The sequence below is a fragment of the Bubalus bubalis genome, chromosome 23 (genome assembly GCF_019923935.1).
Source record: "Bubalus bubalis isolate 160015118507 breed Murrah chromosome 23, NDDB_SH_1, whole genome shotgun sequence".
Classification (NCBI taxonomy): Eukaryota; Metazoa; Chordata; class Mammalia; order Artiodactyla; family Bovidae; genus Bubalus; species Bubalus bubalis.
This window is the reverse complement of record NC_059179.1, coordinates 33,985,364-34,001,070: the sequence shown is the minus strand read 5'-3', so window position 1 is coordinate 34,001,070 and position 15,707 is coordinate 33,985,364. Positions and strand designations below refer to the sequence as shown.

Here is a 15,707-nt window from a genome sequence, read left to right as displayed (position 1 = left end):
AAGGGAACAGGAGAATGGGAACTGCACAAGTCCCTGGCCTGGAAGTGAATTTTTTTTACTACTTTTCAGGGGTTGGAATTTGATGGTTATCTTTATATGAAGATTCCAGAGATTTTCCTGTCTTTTGGTCAGGTTTGTAAACACAGACAGGAGTGGAGCTACAAGCTCCAGCTAAAAGGTAGCAGTGGGAGCCATCTTTTCTAGAAAGTTCCGATGGTTATATTCTTCCTGAGCACGTTTGTGGGAGCTCCTAGCAAAGGCTTCACGGATCTTCCTCTGGAACAAACCCAAAGGGACAAGGTGGGGACCCCTTGGTGCACTTCCCACCCACACTTAGAGACGGCTGAGGGCCCGGGTCTCAGCATGGAGAAGCGGCCACAGTCCAGGCCCCGAGCAGCTGGATTTCCCAATCTGCTCTTCCTCCATGAGCTCTTTTTCCAAAATGGTGTTTCAACCCCTCCCCCTTTTCTCCTGCTTTAGGCAGATTCTGTGTCAAATAACAGCTGCCCTGGCAGTTGATCTGAGCCTCCGGGTATAAGGTGGGGTAGGAGGTCATGAGGTCTCTGAGGTTAGCCCTGAGCTCAAATCTAGGTCATGTCCATACCATGGCTATGTGAGCTTGGACTTGAGGCTCAGCCTTTCTGGGCCTCCATTTCTTTATCTGAGAAATGAGAATCAGAGTCCTTTCCTCACAGGCTTATGCTGAGCAGTCGCAGAGGTAAATGTGAGCTGCAATCCCAAGTGAGGGCCTGGGCTCTGGACCCCAGGATGCCTGAGCATCGTGAAGGCAGTGACTGGGCATGTCAGGGTGTCAGGAACACCTGGGCAAGGGCCATAGCTTAATCTGCTCAGGTATCCTCCTGGGGAAGATGGGTGCCTTCCCTCCCAGCATGGGAGCCTCAGTGAGGAAAGCACGCCCAGAGACTGTTGCGGGAGGCTGAACGGTTGTCTCCGCCAGTGCTGACCTTTAGTCCAGGGAAGCTGGGAGCAGAGGGGCTAAAACAGATGCTGGAGGGAGGGTGATGGGGGAGCTGATGCCAGGGGGCAGTCATGGCCCCCACAACCCAGAGTTGTTCCTTCTCAAGGGGATCCCAAGAGAGGGCAGGGCTGGGTGAGAGCAGGGATTGTGTCAATCACAGTGTCAGGGCTGTACCCATGACAAGAAAAAGGGACCTCAGCCCAGAAACTATGCAATGGCACCCCACTCCAGTACTCTTGCCTGGAAAATCCCATGGGCGGAGGAGCCTGGTAGGCTGCAGTCCATGGGGTCGCTAAGAGTCGGACACGACTGAGGGACTTCACTTTCACTTTTCACTTTCATGCATTGGAGAAGGAAATGGCAACCCACTCCAGTGTTCTTGCCTGGAGAATCCCAGGGATGGGGGAGCCTGGTGGGCTGCCATCTATGGGGTCACACAGAGTCAGAAACGACTGAAGTGACTTAGCAACCCAGAAACTAGAAAGCCAAGAGCACCGGGGGTGCCAGGGCCTGGGGAGAATGTAAAAGTTGTGAGGCCAATGGAGAGAAAGGTCCTGTGTGTCTTTCCTCATCACCATCATCACCATAACAATATTATAACTAATAATAATAAAGGAGTAACTTGAATTTACTGAGTTCCTACCACACTTCAGGTACTTTCCATACATGAAATCCTCACAACAGTATTTCCACGTATTTGTCATTATTACTCACATTTGCAGATGAAGACTCTGAGGCTCAGAGAGTCTAAGGAACTTTCCAACTTGCTAAAAAAAAGCAGCAAAAGCCAGGATTCCAGTCCCGGTGCACCTGACTTCAAAGTTCAGCCTCTTCCCACTTCCCCACTGCTTCTCTGAAAGAATGAGTCGCTCTTGATTCAAAGGACAAAGACCCCATGCAAATATCCTTCAACAATTTGGTTACTCTGAGTTAAAATGCATGGAACTCAAAGGCAGATTGGGAAAATCAGCTGATGTTTAAGGGATGAGGAGGGAAAAAAACAGAACCCTGGGTGCAAAAAAAAAAAAAAAAAGCTGTGGGAGGTATCCCACAGACCTGAGACCAGCCAGTCCTGTGCCTTTCTGTTCTCTCACCCACTCCCATCCTAGCACCCAGATTTTGGTGGGCCAGATTTTCAATGACCCTTTCCCATCTTCAGACTTGCCTGGGGAGGGAACATTCTGCTCTCTGCAGAATGCAGAATGCAGCCCTGCTCTCTGCAGGGCTGGGACTTCAGCTCCTGCCCCACTGGAAGTCAGCGACTGAAAGCCAGGCAGAGCCTGTTTCAAGTCCAAAGAGTGGCTGTGTGGCCTCCTCAGCATGTCTCCTAATCTCTCTGGGCCTCAGTTGTCTTGTCTGTGAGATGGGCTAATACCTGACTTGTGCACATGTAAGATGCCCTCAGTTATAAGATGCTCCATGATCTTATGTACCACTGCAGAAAGATTTCTAAAATGCTGCCAATTAAACTCTAAGTCAATACTGAGATGGCATGAACACTCAGACACATCCAAATCGTGGTGATACAAAAATATGCACTGGATGTTTGCTTTAGAATTGATGACAGAGGGCGATGGTCCCCACATCCAACTCTCAGCACAGTGCCTGGCGCAAAGCCATCATCCTGTGAATGGAAGCCAGATGGGGCTGCATTTGCTGTATTGTCTCTTGTTTATAGTGTCCCCGCCAGAACTCCCTCCACCCTCAGGGGTATCTCCCCAGTGCCCCGCCCCGGTGAGCACCCCTGGACACCTTCCCGCTTCACTCCCTGCTTCTCCCTCCCCGCTTCCTCCCCTCCGAGGAGCAGCTTCTCCCCAGGCAAGAACGTGGGCTCAAGTCCCTTCAGAAATGGAGAGGGAAAAAAAATACGATTTTAAAAGTTCTCGGGGAAGCTTTCTTTTTCTCTATTTTTGGTGAGCCTGTCAGACTCCTACCTGTTCTTTGAAAGTTAGAACATTAGCTGGGTTGGCAGGGGAGCCCAGCGCACTGCAGAGCTTCTGCTCTTGGGCAAAACTTTTCTTCCTGCTGCGGCAAGACCACATCCTTGGTTCCGTCCCCTGCTCTCCTCCGCTGGCTCTCTGGATAGTGGGGCTGATTCCTGTCTTGAGAGGCATTCACAGTCTGCCTGAAGGGGCGGAAGTCAAGTTTGGCAGTTATCCAGCTTCTTGCAGCCCACAGAGCTGCAATTGAGGACCCACCAAGCCTATACTCTATCCTCGGGGCTTACACAGGAGCTGGTCGTCTGTCCATTGGTCCATCACACGCCCAACTCCTCCTGGCTTTGGTCTGTCGGCTCTGGATCCCTTGCTTCCCCTTGGCCAGAAATCAGGCAGGAGGGAGGGGCAGCGATCCGCAGGGATGCTCCTGCAAAGGAGGGACACCCACTCCCCACACAGGTGGGTGGACTCAGCTCAGTCTTGTCACCTGAGCTTTGCCAATAGCATTCATCTGGGCCTTGCCCACACGTGCATCTCCCCTGTGGGTACCACGCACACCTCAGAGTCGGGAGATGCCCGCCTGCCTCTCTGAGAGCCTTTGGTTTCTTTCTCCTGAGACCACCGTGGGCAAGGGATTACCACATGTTGAGCTATGCTCCCCATGTGTGGGTGGACAGAGACCCTTCCCTACTGCTCTGGAAACACTGTTCAAGAGACATGGAATGTTCTAGAGCTACATTAACAGCTCCCAAGCCATGAGGATCTCAGAGAGGGGCGTCCTAGTTGTCTTTTTTAAAAACAAAAAAAAAGAGCTGTATTTTTGCTTTTTGTTTGCCCACTGATGTTCCTTCTTTAGGAGACAAGGAGGAAGAAGTGGGTTTATATGAAAGAAGGCTGATGCCAAGTCCCGGAGCAGTTGAGGAACCCAACAGGGCGCTCAACACTCAGCTAGAGCAGCCAGCCTATGGTCCTGGAAGCAGGCCTGGCTGTGAAAGTGAAAGTCACTCAGTTTTGTCCAACTCTTTGCAACCCCATGGACTATACAGTTCATGGAATTCTCCAGGCCAGAACACAGGAGTGGGTAACCTTTCCCTTCTCCAGGGGATCCTCCCAACTCAGGGATCAAACCCAGGTATCCCACATTACAGGCAGATTCCTTACCAGCTGAGCCACAAGGGAAGTCCTGCCAAGGGGGCTGGAAAGGCAAGAACTGGCTGACCTCAAATTCTGAAGACTGAGAAGGAGTCAATGGAGAAACGGTAGCTTCAAATTAAAAGAGACTGAGATACAGAGAATGAACTTTTCCTTATCTGTCACACAGGTCTTAGGGTACAGGTCAAATTGCCTTCTTGTCATTCTGAAATCCCCAAACCTCTGAAAACAGAAAGCCTCACCTTTTTCCCCTAAATTTTTGGCACAAAAACTCAGTGAGTGGTGAAGTCTGACCTGTGTTAATAAGAAGTAATGTGTAACTTACTTGTCCCACCAAAGGTGAAAATAGGCATGTGTTTGATCAAAGTGTGGTACTGCTGATCCTATGGGGGCATCATGGACTGTATACCGTATTATTCTTTTTCTAAAATCTGAGAGGAAAAGGCTTAATTTTGAAACACAACAGACCCCGAGAATTTTTGGCTAAGGGCCTGAGGACCTGCAATATCTTCCGCAAAAGATTATTCTAGAAATCAAATAAGATAACACAGGTAAAGCACTTACCGTAGAATTTGGCATCTAGTAGGAAGTTCTCTGGCCCCTGGCCCCAAATGGTATCCCTAGCATGTTTGGAGCTTGGACAGAAAGAGAGCTGGACATCCTTTTCAAAGGGATCTTTTCCCTGAGGGAGTAATGGGGACTTCCCTTAACACCAGGATCCCCCTTGATCCCCCAAATCATATTTCTCCCAGTGAATCAAGGTAACCACCCCACTAAGTCAGTTTCCAGGAAGAACATTGTATTATACATGGCTTTCTCCCCCAGCTGCTTTAAGTTGCAATACTCCCTGTTGGTTATGAAGTTGAAAAATATATTCACATCTGTCCTTGATCTTGTAAGTCAAGAACGTGAAAACTCAGAAACACAAAGACATTCTTCCACGCTCCTTCTAAAGGGGCAGTTTCCATCAAGAGTAAGAACTGCTTTACATATGTTTTTGATGCTGAAACTATAACATTTGACTTTCTTCTTCTGCCCCAAAGTGTTAACCAAATAAATAAGAATTAGATGATGTTTGCGTAAACTCCGATACATGACCTAAGATTCTTGTTTCTCTTCTGACTTCGGCATAAGGCTTAGCTACTTAATCCTTACACTTTAAAACACATGTCCTACTTATTTACTTATTTTATCAAATCCATTTATGTGGTGAATAACCTCTTCAAATATACAAGCAAGGAGGTTATTTTGTAGTCTTACCAGAGTGGAATGAACACTGGAGCTTTGTGGCTGTCTAGGGGTGGGGCCACTTCACTTATTATCTGGATCAATATAGGTTCTTTTCTGTCTTCATCGCCTTGGTCCCCTGACTTCTAGTCACTGGCCACCAGGGGGAATGGGCATAGGGTGACCAATGGACTTCACTTGTCTGAGACTGAAAGGTTTTCTAGGCATGGAACTTTCAGCTGTAAAACTGAATAAATTCTGGATAAACAGGGACCAAGTGGTTTCCTGGGTATGGGCAAGAGGATGGTTGTGTCAAAGCAAGCTACCTCTTCCACTGGCTTGGAATGCCTGTGCCGTCTTTATTTCTGAAGAGGTGCATGAACACCTGGTCACACAAGCAGGGGATGGAAGGCAATGGAAGCTTCAGGGTAAAAGGACTTTGGTAGAAAGCTACAGTGAGTTGTGCAGGAGCAGGGCCCAGCCCAGTCTCATCCCAACAGGTACCAGCCACGAGGGGCCATGGGATGGGACACATCTCTGGAGAGCTTGGTGAAGACCTGGGGTGTCACAGGGAGGAGAAGCCCACAGGACACAGCTCTCCCACAATGCCAGGAGGGAACAGAAGTTCTCCCACCACAAACAAACAACAACGAAAACAAATGACAACAATGAATGATGACGCTGCCTCCCGGAGGAGGGCTGAAGAATGGGTAAGGAAAGTCCAGAACAAAACTGAGATTACATTCTGAAAAGGCAAAAATTCATCCCAAAGAGTTCATCTCAGACTGTTTTAAATCATAGACATTAAGAATGTCCAGTATGAGGTTTTTATTTCTTGGTGGTGAGAAAGATCTCTGTGCTAGATCAAGTTGACATTATTTAGAGGGGAAAGGTTACATTCTTGAGTCTTAGAGAATAAGTGTGGAAGCCCCGCCCCCACTGGCTTGATCATTATGACAACTTCTGTTACTTTTAAGATAAAGTCCAGATCTCTATCACAGATGCTGGATGACATCGTCCCTGCTTTGTCCCTTTCCAATCACATCTGGTACCATCGCCTCCCCTCCCTCTGCATGCCCAGTGCACTGGCCTGCTTCCCATTCCCCACTCCCAGATTTCGTCCTGTTTCAGGGCCTTTGCACCCCTCCTGATCCTTCTTCCTGAATACATCCCTTACTTCTTTTCCTAGATCACTCTAATTTTCCTTCTTCATCCCACATTAAATGTCTTTTCCTTGGAGATGCAATTCATGACCTCTGAAATTAAGCATTTCTGCATCCCCAGTACCTGGCACAATGTGGAGCACAAAGTTGGTACTTAAAAAATATTTGTCATTTGGCAAAACTAATACAGTTATGTAAAGTTTAAAAATAAAATAAAAAAAATTATTAAAGGTTTTAAAAAAAAAAAAATATTTGTCAGACTGACATAAGTTAAGAACTCCAATAGTTCATTCCTCCTTAGAAGGGATGAATAAACTGGCAAAAACTTCCTCAGAATCAACTTTTTTTTTTAATTCTGGAAATTAATCAAAAGCATGAAACAATAAATAGAATTGTGGTTGGTTGTTTTGATCTGTCAAGCTTCCTGGAGGAGTATTGCCATTGTCTTGCCTAACTCAGAACTCTCCCAGTGCTGAGATGGTTATCCAAAGGGCATTTGTGAAAGATATTTAAGGACATGTACTAGTTCCTACTGGCTGGACAGTGTACAACAGCTGGGGCAAACAATAAACTAACCAAAAATTGGAGAGAAAAAGCTGGAGGGTAAGATACTTTGAGAAATAAGGGCTTTGAAAAGCTCTGGCATTTTCTTGGGCGTGTTGCAGACTGCAGGCATACCAAGTGGTGGACGCGTGCTCAGGAAAGAACCGAGAAGGCACTAAGGTCTTATAGTTGGCTGACCTTAAGTTGTTGCACAAATAGGAAGAAAAGGTTAAGGCAGAGTTGTCAGCTGCTTACCTGAGTGTTGAGGGCATGCCCCAATGGATATCAGAACTCATCTACAAAGACTGAGAGTTTTTTTGTTGTTCTAGACATCTGAAGACATCTCTTTCTACCCTCTGGCTGATTACTAAGCCAATGAAATAGAGACTTCAGTGATCACAGTTGACAAAGAATACAGACTTTACAAAATTAGTTCAGAAAAGTCATTAAACAACTACAACACATAGAAATCCATAAACTGTGGGAAGGAAGATAATCTAATTTCCAGAATTGCCATGTTAAAATGTTCAATGTCCGGTTTTCAACAAAAAAATTATGAGGCATGCAAAGAAACAAAATGTATGGTTCATGCACAGAAAGAAAAACAATCAATAGAAACTCCCTGGGAAAACCTAGATGTTTGGTTTACTAGACCAAGATCCATATCAAATATTTTAAATATGTTAAGAAAGCTAAAGAAAATCATGAGAATGATGCATCACCAAATAGAGAATATCAATTAAGAGATAGAAATTATAAAAGGGAATCAAATGGAAATTCTCAAGTTGAAAATTACAATATTAGAAATTAATAGTTCACTTGTTTTAGTTGCTAAGACGTGTCCAACTCTTTGCGAACTCTTGGACTGTAGCCAGGCAGGCTCCTCTCTCCATGGGATCTCCCAGGCAAGAATACTGGAGTGGGTTACCATTTCCTTCTCTGGGGGATCTTCCTGACCCAGGGATCAAACCCACACTTCCTGCATTGGCAGGCAGACTCTTTACTGCTGAGCCACCAGGGAAGTGAGCCATGTATTATCATTGTGTTATATTTATATCAGAAGGATTCTGGAAGATGTGTGTGTGTGTGTGTGTGTGTGTGTCTTTATCTGATGGGTTAAAAAAAATCACTAAGTAGGCTCACTAGCACAGTTAAGCAGACAGAAGAAAGAATCAGCAAATTTGAAAATGGATTAACTATCCAATATGAGGTGCAGAAAGAAAAAATAAGGAAGGAAAATTAACAGCCTAAGACCATCAAGAATACCAACATATGTATAATGGGAGTTTCAGGAATGAAGAGAGAGAAAGGGAGGTATGTGGAATATTTGAAGAAATAACAAAATTTAAAATGTTGATGAAAACTTTAATCTACTCACCCAAGAAGCTCAACAAACTGCAAGTAGGATAAATACAAAAAAGATTCACACAGAGATAAAGTGAAATCAAACTCTGTATAATTTAAGACCAAAAAAGCTTTCTTGAAAGTGGTAGAAGAGATGTGACTTGCCCTGTACAGTTCAGTTCAGTCGCTCAGTCATGTCCAACTCTTTGTGACCCCATGAACCACAGCACACCAGGCCTCCCTGTCCATCACCAACTCCCAGAGTTCACCCAAACTCACGTCCATTGATTTGGTGATGCCATCCAACCATCTTGTCATCCCCTTCTCCTCCTGCCTTCAATCTTTCCCAGCATCAGGGTCTTTTCAAATGAGTCAGCTCTTCACATCAGGTGGCCAAACTACTGGAGTTTCAGCTTCAACGTCAGTCCTTCCAATGAACACCCAGGAGTGATCTCCTTTAGGATGGACTGGTTGGATCTCTTTGCAGTCCAGGAGACTCTCAAGAGTCTTCTTCAACACCATGGTTCAAAAGCATCAATTCTTCAGCGCTCAGCTTTCTTTATAGTCCAACTCTCACATCCATACATGACTACTGGAAAAACCACAGCCTTTACTAGACGGGCCTTTGTTGACAAGTAATGTCTCTGCTTTTTAATATGCTGTCAGTGATCCTCAATTGGATTAATAGCTAATTTCTCTTGAAACCATGGAGGCCAGAAAGCAGTGGGATGACATATTCAAAATGTTGAAATGATAAAAACACCAACCAAGACTTCTATATCTTACAAAACAATTCTTCAAATATAAAGGAGAAATTAAGACATTCCCAGATGAACAAAAATGGAGAGAATTAGTAGCTGGTTGATCTTCCTTACAAGAAATGCTGAAGGGAGTCTTTCAGGCTTAAATGTCTTTCAGAAATAACTCAAATTCACCTAAAGAAATAAAGGACATTGTTAAAGGTAACTACATAGATAAATATTAAACACAGCATTAGTCTCTTTTTGGTTTGTTTCCTTTTTCCTATATGCTTTAAAAGACATCTTCCTAAAACAGTAATTATAAATCTAAGTTGATGGGCACACAAAGCATAAAGATGTAATTTGTGGCAATAACCGCATGAAGATGGGACAGTCTTATAGGAGCAGTTTTTGAACACTATTGAAACTAAGTTGGTATTAATCTGGACTAGATTGTTATAAATTAAGATGTTAATTATAATATCCAGAGCAACCACTAAGAAAATAAAAATATATGACAAAAGCAATAAGGGAATTAAAGTAGTACACTATAAAATATCTATTTAACACAAAAGAAAGTAGTAATGGTGAAATTGCAGCCAAAAAAAGGAAAAAAAGATATGACGTGTAGAATAGCAAAATGAAATGAGTAAGCCCTTCCTTATAAGTAATTATATTAAAAGAAAATGAATTAAATGCTATTCAAATGGCAGGAATAGGTGGAATGGATTAAAAAGAACATGGTCCAACTATATACCATCTATAAGAGACTCACTGGGTGCTGCTGCGGTTTAAATTTCAAGGGGAAGACAGTGACTGAGGCTGCCTAGTCAAGTCTCTTTCTGTCAAACAATATCACTTCTTCTCTGACAACTTGGGAGAGTGGAATCCAGGGAAATTATTGATATTCTGCCAAAAACCTAGAAACCACTTTCTGCTAGGCTAGATCGAAAATGAAAATAACACATAAATGGAAACTTTGAAGGTTACTCTCAGCCAGTTGATAGTGGGCAATGACTATATCACCTGCATCTTCTACTTTTAATACTTAATCATGTCCTTCAGTAATATCCATGGCTGTATGTGTGGCCTTTTAGTAGCAAAGAAGGGGCTGGTACTCTTATACATGTCCCAAGGGCATCTACCTTACAATGTGGCTTGAGAGGAGATTTGGGCCGCCTCGTCTGTATGAGGGTTTGAACTGAAATTTGATTCAACATTTTTTTTTAGCACCAATCATTATGCTAAGTTTTGAGGCTGCAGTGTGAATGAATCCACATCCCCTGTCTCATGGAGCTTCTTTGTTAAGGTGGGGTGAAGGGCTAGACAGTATACAAGGAAACAAGAATATATGAGTCACATGGCAGTGTGTGCTTTGTAGACAAATCTCTTAAGGGAAGGGAGTGAGGCTGGGGGAGGGGAGCTTGTTGCTATTTTATACAGGGTATTCAGGGACCCAGGAGGTACCCTTGAGTGGAGACTTGTGACACAAGTGAGTGGGAGCCACGGAGATATCTGGGGGGAGATTGTTTCAGGCAGAGGGAAGAGTGAGTGGAAAGGTCTTTGGGTAGGAGCTAGTCCTGTTTGAGGAATGGCAGGATAGCTGTGTGTATGGATCAGAGTGAGCAAGAGGTAGAGTGGTAGAAGATGAGATCAATGAAGACCAGACCACAGAAAGTCTTGTGGACAAGTCTAAGATCATTGAACTTGAACTTGTATCATGGTGTAGGTGGGGGCTCTTTCTTGAGGGCTAGAAGATACTTGGGGTCTAGAAAGAGGACCAGACTCAATGAGCCTGGCTGCCACAAAATCATTTGCCACCTGGACATGAAACCGCTTGGGTGCATGGAGGGTCTATCCTAGACTAAGGCTGGGCAAGTCCTGGTCTATGTGTCAGATGCTCCAAAGAGAAAGAGCAGGGAAGGGGCTGGGCTACCCCAGCTTCACCTGATTCCCTGCTGCTGCTGCTGCTAAGTCGCTTCAGTCGTGTCCAACTCTGTGAGATCCCATAGATGGCAGCCTACCAGGCTTCACCATCCCTGGGATTCTCCAGGCAGCAATGGAGTGGGTTGCCATTTCCTTCTCCAATGCATGACAGTGAAAAGTGAAAGTGAAGTTGCTTAGTCGTGTCCAACTCTTCGAGACCCCATGGACTGCAGCCTACCAGGCTTCTCCATCCATGGGATTTTCCAGGCAAGAGTACTGGAGTGGGGTGCCATTGCCTGATTCCCTGGTCATTCTGAAATCATGAGGAAGCAAGCCAATCTTGAGAGCAGATGCTAGAGCGAGCTGTCCACCAAAAACAAGAAACTCTCCCTCCCTGGTATGTCTTCCTCCTGCTCCCATCTCCCTCCTTCCAGAAGGTTCCTTCTGGGCCTGTGTTGTCTCTGGGTGCCCATGTGTGGCACATCATTATACAGCCTTCCTGACTCTGTTGAACATTCCTGGCACAGCAGTATGAGAGAGAAGGGCCATAGGCTGAAGACACATTCAAAGTCTTGGGGCACAGCTGCTGAATCACTTAAAATTAAACAGGCTTTTAACAAGCCTTTGTATCAGGGCATAGGTGGGGGCTGTTTCTTGAGGGCTAGAAGATATTTGGGGTCTAGAAAGAGGACCTCATTCAACTTCCACACTTGAAAGATTCCCTTCACTTTGAATCAATCACCCTGAAATCCTAGTTCTCCCAGCATCCATCCAGGATGAGTTAGTGACTGCCCTCTACTGATTCCACCATGGTCCACACAGGGTTAATTCAAATTTGCCTGTGCTCCCCTAACCGGTGAAAAGTTGGAAGCATTTCTGTTTTATTTCTGTTCCTCAATTTAATGGTTTTTCTAAGCCACTCATTTTTCAAGAAGTAATTCCTTTGTCCTTTAGGAAGGATAAAGTCGTTTTTTATCTCATTGTGTTTATCCCAAACCCTTATCACCAAGGGCTTTGTAAGTTATGCCTGCTATTCCTTAGCTTCTGGGTATAATTAGTGCCCATTGTAATCATACAACTGACCAATCATGGGCGCCCTCAAGGGGGCCAAGGCTGGAAGGGAGACTATTCATAAAATCATACTTAATATAGTCTTATCTTGCCAGGGGAAAAAAGCCATCTGTGTGGCATCCCACAACCCAGCACCATGCAGGTTCTCCAGCTCTCCTTGCAGTGACAACTCTCACCAAAGTGTGCAGCCAATGGGCTTAAAAAGAGTCACACACAGGAAGTGACCAGAATGCTTATGGACTTTGTCAAAGGACAGTTGCCAGGGTGCTGTTAGTGGACAAATGCGCCTCACAACTCAGAAAACAGGAAAGAATGAAAATAGAAAAGAAGAGGCAGGCTCCTCTGCATCACTCACCCATGCCAGCCTTGCAGAAAGCTGGTTTCTCCCCCTCCTAAAGACTTTCCTTGAAACTGCTGCAAAAAAGCATTGCCAGCAAAGTTAATGAGTCCCACCCCATCCTCCTCTCCTATTCCCTCCCAAAGAAGCAAACAGGCTTATTTACATAGGTCAGCATCTGAAGGTAATTAAAAATGTAATCTTATATTTGAAGCAAGCTCTCTCATCTCTAGTAAATTCCCATTACCGAATCATACTAGGTGGCGTGGTGGTAAAGAATTTGCCTCCCCATGCAGGAGACACAAGAGATGTGGGTTTGATCCCTGGGTCAGGAAGACCCCTTGGAGTAGGAAATGGCAACCTACTCCAGTATTCTTGCCTGGAAAATCCATGGACAGAGGAGCCTGACAGCCTACAGTCCATGGGATTGCAAAGACTTGGACATCACTGAGCGAATGAGCACGCATGCAAATTATACTACTGCCCAACATCTGGAGTCGCACAGAGTTGGACACAACTGAAGTGACTTAGCAGCAGCAGCAGCAGCCAACACTGGAGTGCACTTTAAGCTTCTTTTTTCCATCCTTTCACTCGGGTGATGGATTGAGATCCTCATTGCAATCTGCCCCCACTGGGTGGGTAGAAAAAGAGCCAATATCCCCCTTTTACAGATAGGAAAACTGTAGTAGAGAGGGATCCCATGACTCATCTAAGTTCAGTGAAGCCAGGTGTTCCTGTTTCGAGTGGAGTTATTTGGCCCATATCAGGAAGATGATAAGGAATTGTTTGTTCTGGTGCAGTGATTGCTTTGCTCAACTCAGTTTCCACGTGTGCTAACTTAGGCTCCAAAATGTTCCAAAAAAGAAAGGAAAATGCTACTGCAGAGGATTTTATGTAGAATTTTATGCTGAAATTTGGAGCTAGAAGTTGACTTAAAGCACATGGAGACCACTTCTCACATCATGGACAGGAATCTGTGCCCCAGAGGGGGCCGTGTCAGCCAAGTGACTTGCAAGGAAGGGGCAGTTCCAACCTGGGAGAGGGGCTCCCAACTCGTAGAAGACCGATCCAGCATCTTCTGATGGATTCAGAAATTACTTCCAGGTCTTTCTCCTATATTACCTTTCTACTCATTGTCAGGGGTTAGCATTGTGAAAACAGGTGGTCCAGTGAGTTTTCGAGCTATTTGGGTTGTAAATGGAGTTCAGTATCGTAAAACCAAACGAACTCTAGAAAGTGGCATAATGTAGTGGGCTGGGCACTCTACTGGGAAGAGACACATCTTTTCTGACTTAAGTTCTGTTAATAATTCACTTAGGGAAGGGGTTGGAGGTCTTGTTCCCCATCTGCCACTAACTGGCTGTCTGATTCCAATTTCTCTCCGTTTTCTCATGTGTAAGAGGGAAGGGAGACATTGGATGAGTTGGTCGGGAAGGGCACTTCTGCCTTGAGAAAAATGTTGGTTTTAGGGCACATACGTAGTACTGTCTCTTCCCATCCTGCCAGGGGAAGATCATCTTGGAATTAGTGAATAAATTAGAAGGACATGTCTAATCTCAATTGGACCTCCGCAGGAACTTGCATTTCACTTACATTGTACTTGTGTTCCAGGGGGTATCAAACCTAGGTGGGTGTGTATGAGAAGGCTTCAGTTCCACAGCTGTTTTTGTTCAAATGTAATGGTACTCGTTCTAATAGGATTTGATCTATACACGTGAACACTGAGCTTTCCTTAATAAACATCTTCTGTTCCCACAGTCCAGGGGCTCTTTCTTCCAGCAAATCCAGGACTGACTTATTGTGGAGATGACTGCCAGGTGACAACACTGGGGCACCTTCAGACGGGGGGTCGGTGGTGACTCCAAACCTCACCAGGGATCCCGGCTTGCCACGGCCTCCACGTCCAGTGACAACAGAAAAGAAGGACGCACACTGAAAGGAGTGGTCAGCGTTTTGCTGACTGCCCTTCCTTCTTCAAGCCCATTAGAGAAGTCCGATCGCAGGTCCATAGAGAGGGCACCTCCACGGCTAATGCCCCGCCACTCAGGGAGCAGGACAGGGAGGCAGTGGGGAGGCCGCCCCCTCTTCTTCCACCATCAGAGCCCAAAGCCATCGTCCATCATGCCTTCTTTTCCAGTCTGCATCTGCACATCAACCCCCATCCCTGGTCCCCGACACACAATACTGAATAAATATGCCTGGCCCGGGTCCATGTGGGAATTCTGGAGAGTTACGATTGTTATTTCCAGGAATGCACAGACACCAGCAAAAATTCATTTCCCAGACGCATGGCTATTTTGAGAACCAAATCTCCTGCTCTGTAGCAATCAAACTGGGGGCTTTTCAAGTCTTGCTTTACAATAGAAACCTGTTCTGCCTTCAGCTGCCTTTTACCTACAAGAATTCAATAAGAGAGAGAGAAGCCATTAGAGTTTCCTTCCCCATCTCCGCTTTGGCGCGACATATATTCCTGGCCAACTTTCTCGACTCTACATCTTAGTAAATTCTTCCTGACAATAGTTAGTGACAAGCATGTCAGAAGCAACAAACTCCGTCATCTATAGGGCTTATCAATAATTTAGTCTCTTCCCCCTCGTGAGAGCCTGTGTGTTTTACAATAATGAAATATATGATTTTAAAAATAAATAATAGGCTGTTGTCAGCCCGATTGTAGCTGCAAGTTATGAATGTGATTGATTGATTGAACATTTGACTTCATCCGCTCGAGCAGGATCAAAGAGAGACTCTTCCACCCGCCTAAGGCCACTAGCAATTTATTTAGAGACTGTGTTCGTATCCCAGCAGGTAGCAATATTGGACTGAGGTACACAGAAAATCAGCTCTTTGAAATTTTTTCCAAGTCCGAGGGAAGCAACAAATGAGATTTTTTTTTCTTAGTTCATTAAATCATTAACCACTTAATCACTAAAACAAGACATGATAAGCATTCCCTTTAGCTGGGTTACCCAGGACAAAAAGAAATGAGGCTTTGCTGAGATCTAGTGTTGGAAGGTGGGCCCTTTTTACACAATGTGACAGTCTCTAATTTTTTATTTATATGGCGCTGTATTTTTTTTCTTCATCTTAACTAATCAGCATGGCAACAGCCACAATGACATCCAGAAGTGACAGGTGTCTGAATTGCAATGAGGTGTCTACACAGCTGCCAGCATGGGGACGGAAAAGACAAAGGTATGGAAGAGATGTTTGTAAAACAAATAACTGCAACTGCTAGCAGTTGGATGGAAAAGGGGAGAAAAAAGAAAAGAAAATGGGGCATAGGAAATT

The 15,707-nt window shown here is 44.9% G+C and overlaps 2 long non-coding RNA genes across 2 annotated transcripts; one reads left to right on the top strand and one right to left on the bottom strand.

Annotated features, from left to right (window-relative positions):
• Positions 1–8,967: 8,967 nt before the first annotated feature.
• LOC123331418 lies at positions 8,968–12,560 on the bottom strand. The gene is made up of 2 exons (XR_006548048.1): positions 12,438–12,560; positions 8,968–9,280 (listed from the first exon to the last, which is right to left on the bottom strand). It is a non-coding gene; the product is annotated as an uncharacterized LOC123331418 (long non-coding RNA).
• A 467-nt stretch (positions 12,561–13,027) lies between these two features.
• On the top strand, positions 13,028–15,166 carry LOC123331330. The gene is made up of 2 exons (XR_006547891.1): positions 13,028–13,523; positions 14,178–15,166. It is a non-coding gene; the product is annotated as an uncharacterized LOC123331330 (long non-coding RNA).
• The last annotated feature ends 541 nt before the right edge of the window (positions 15,167–15,707 follow it).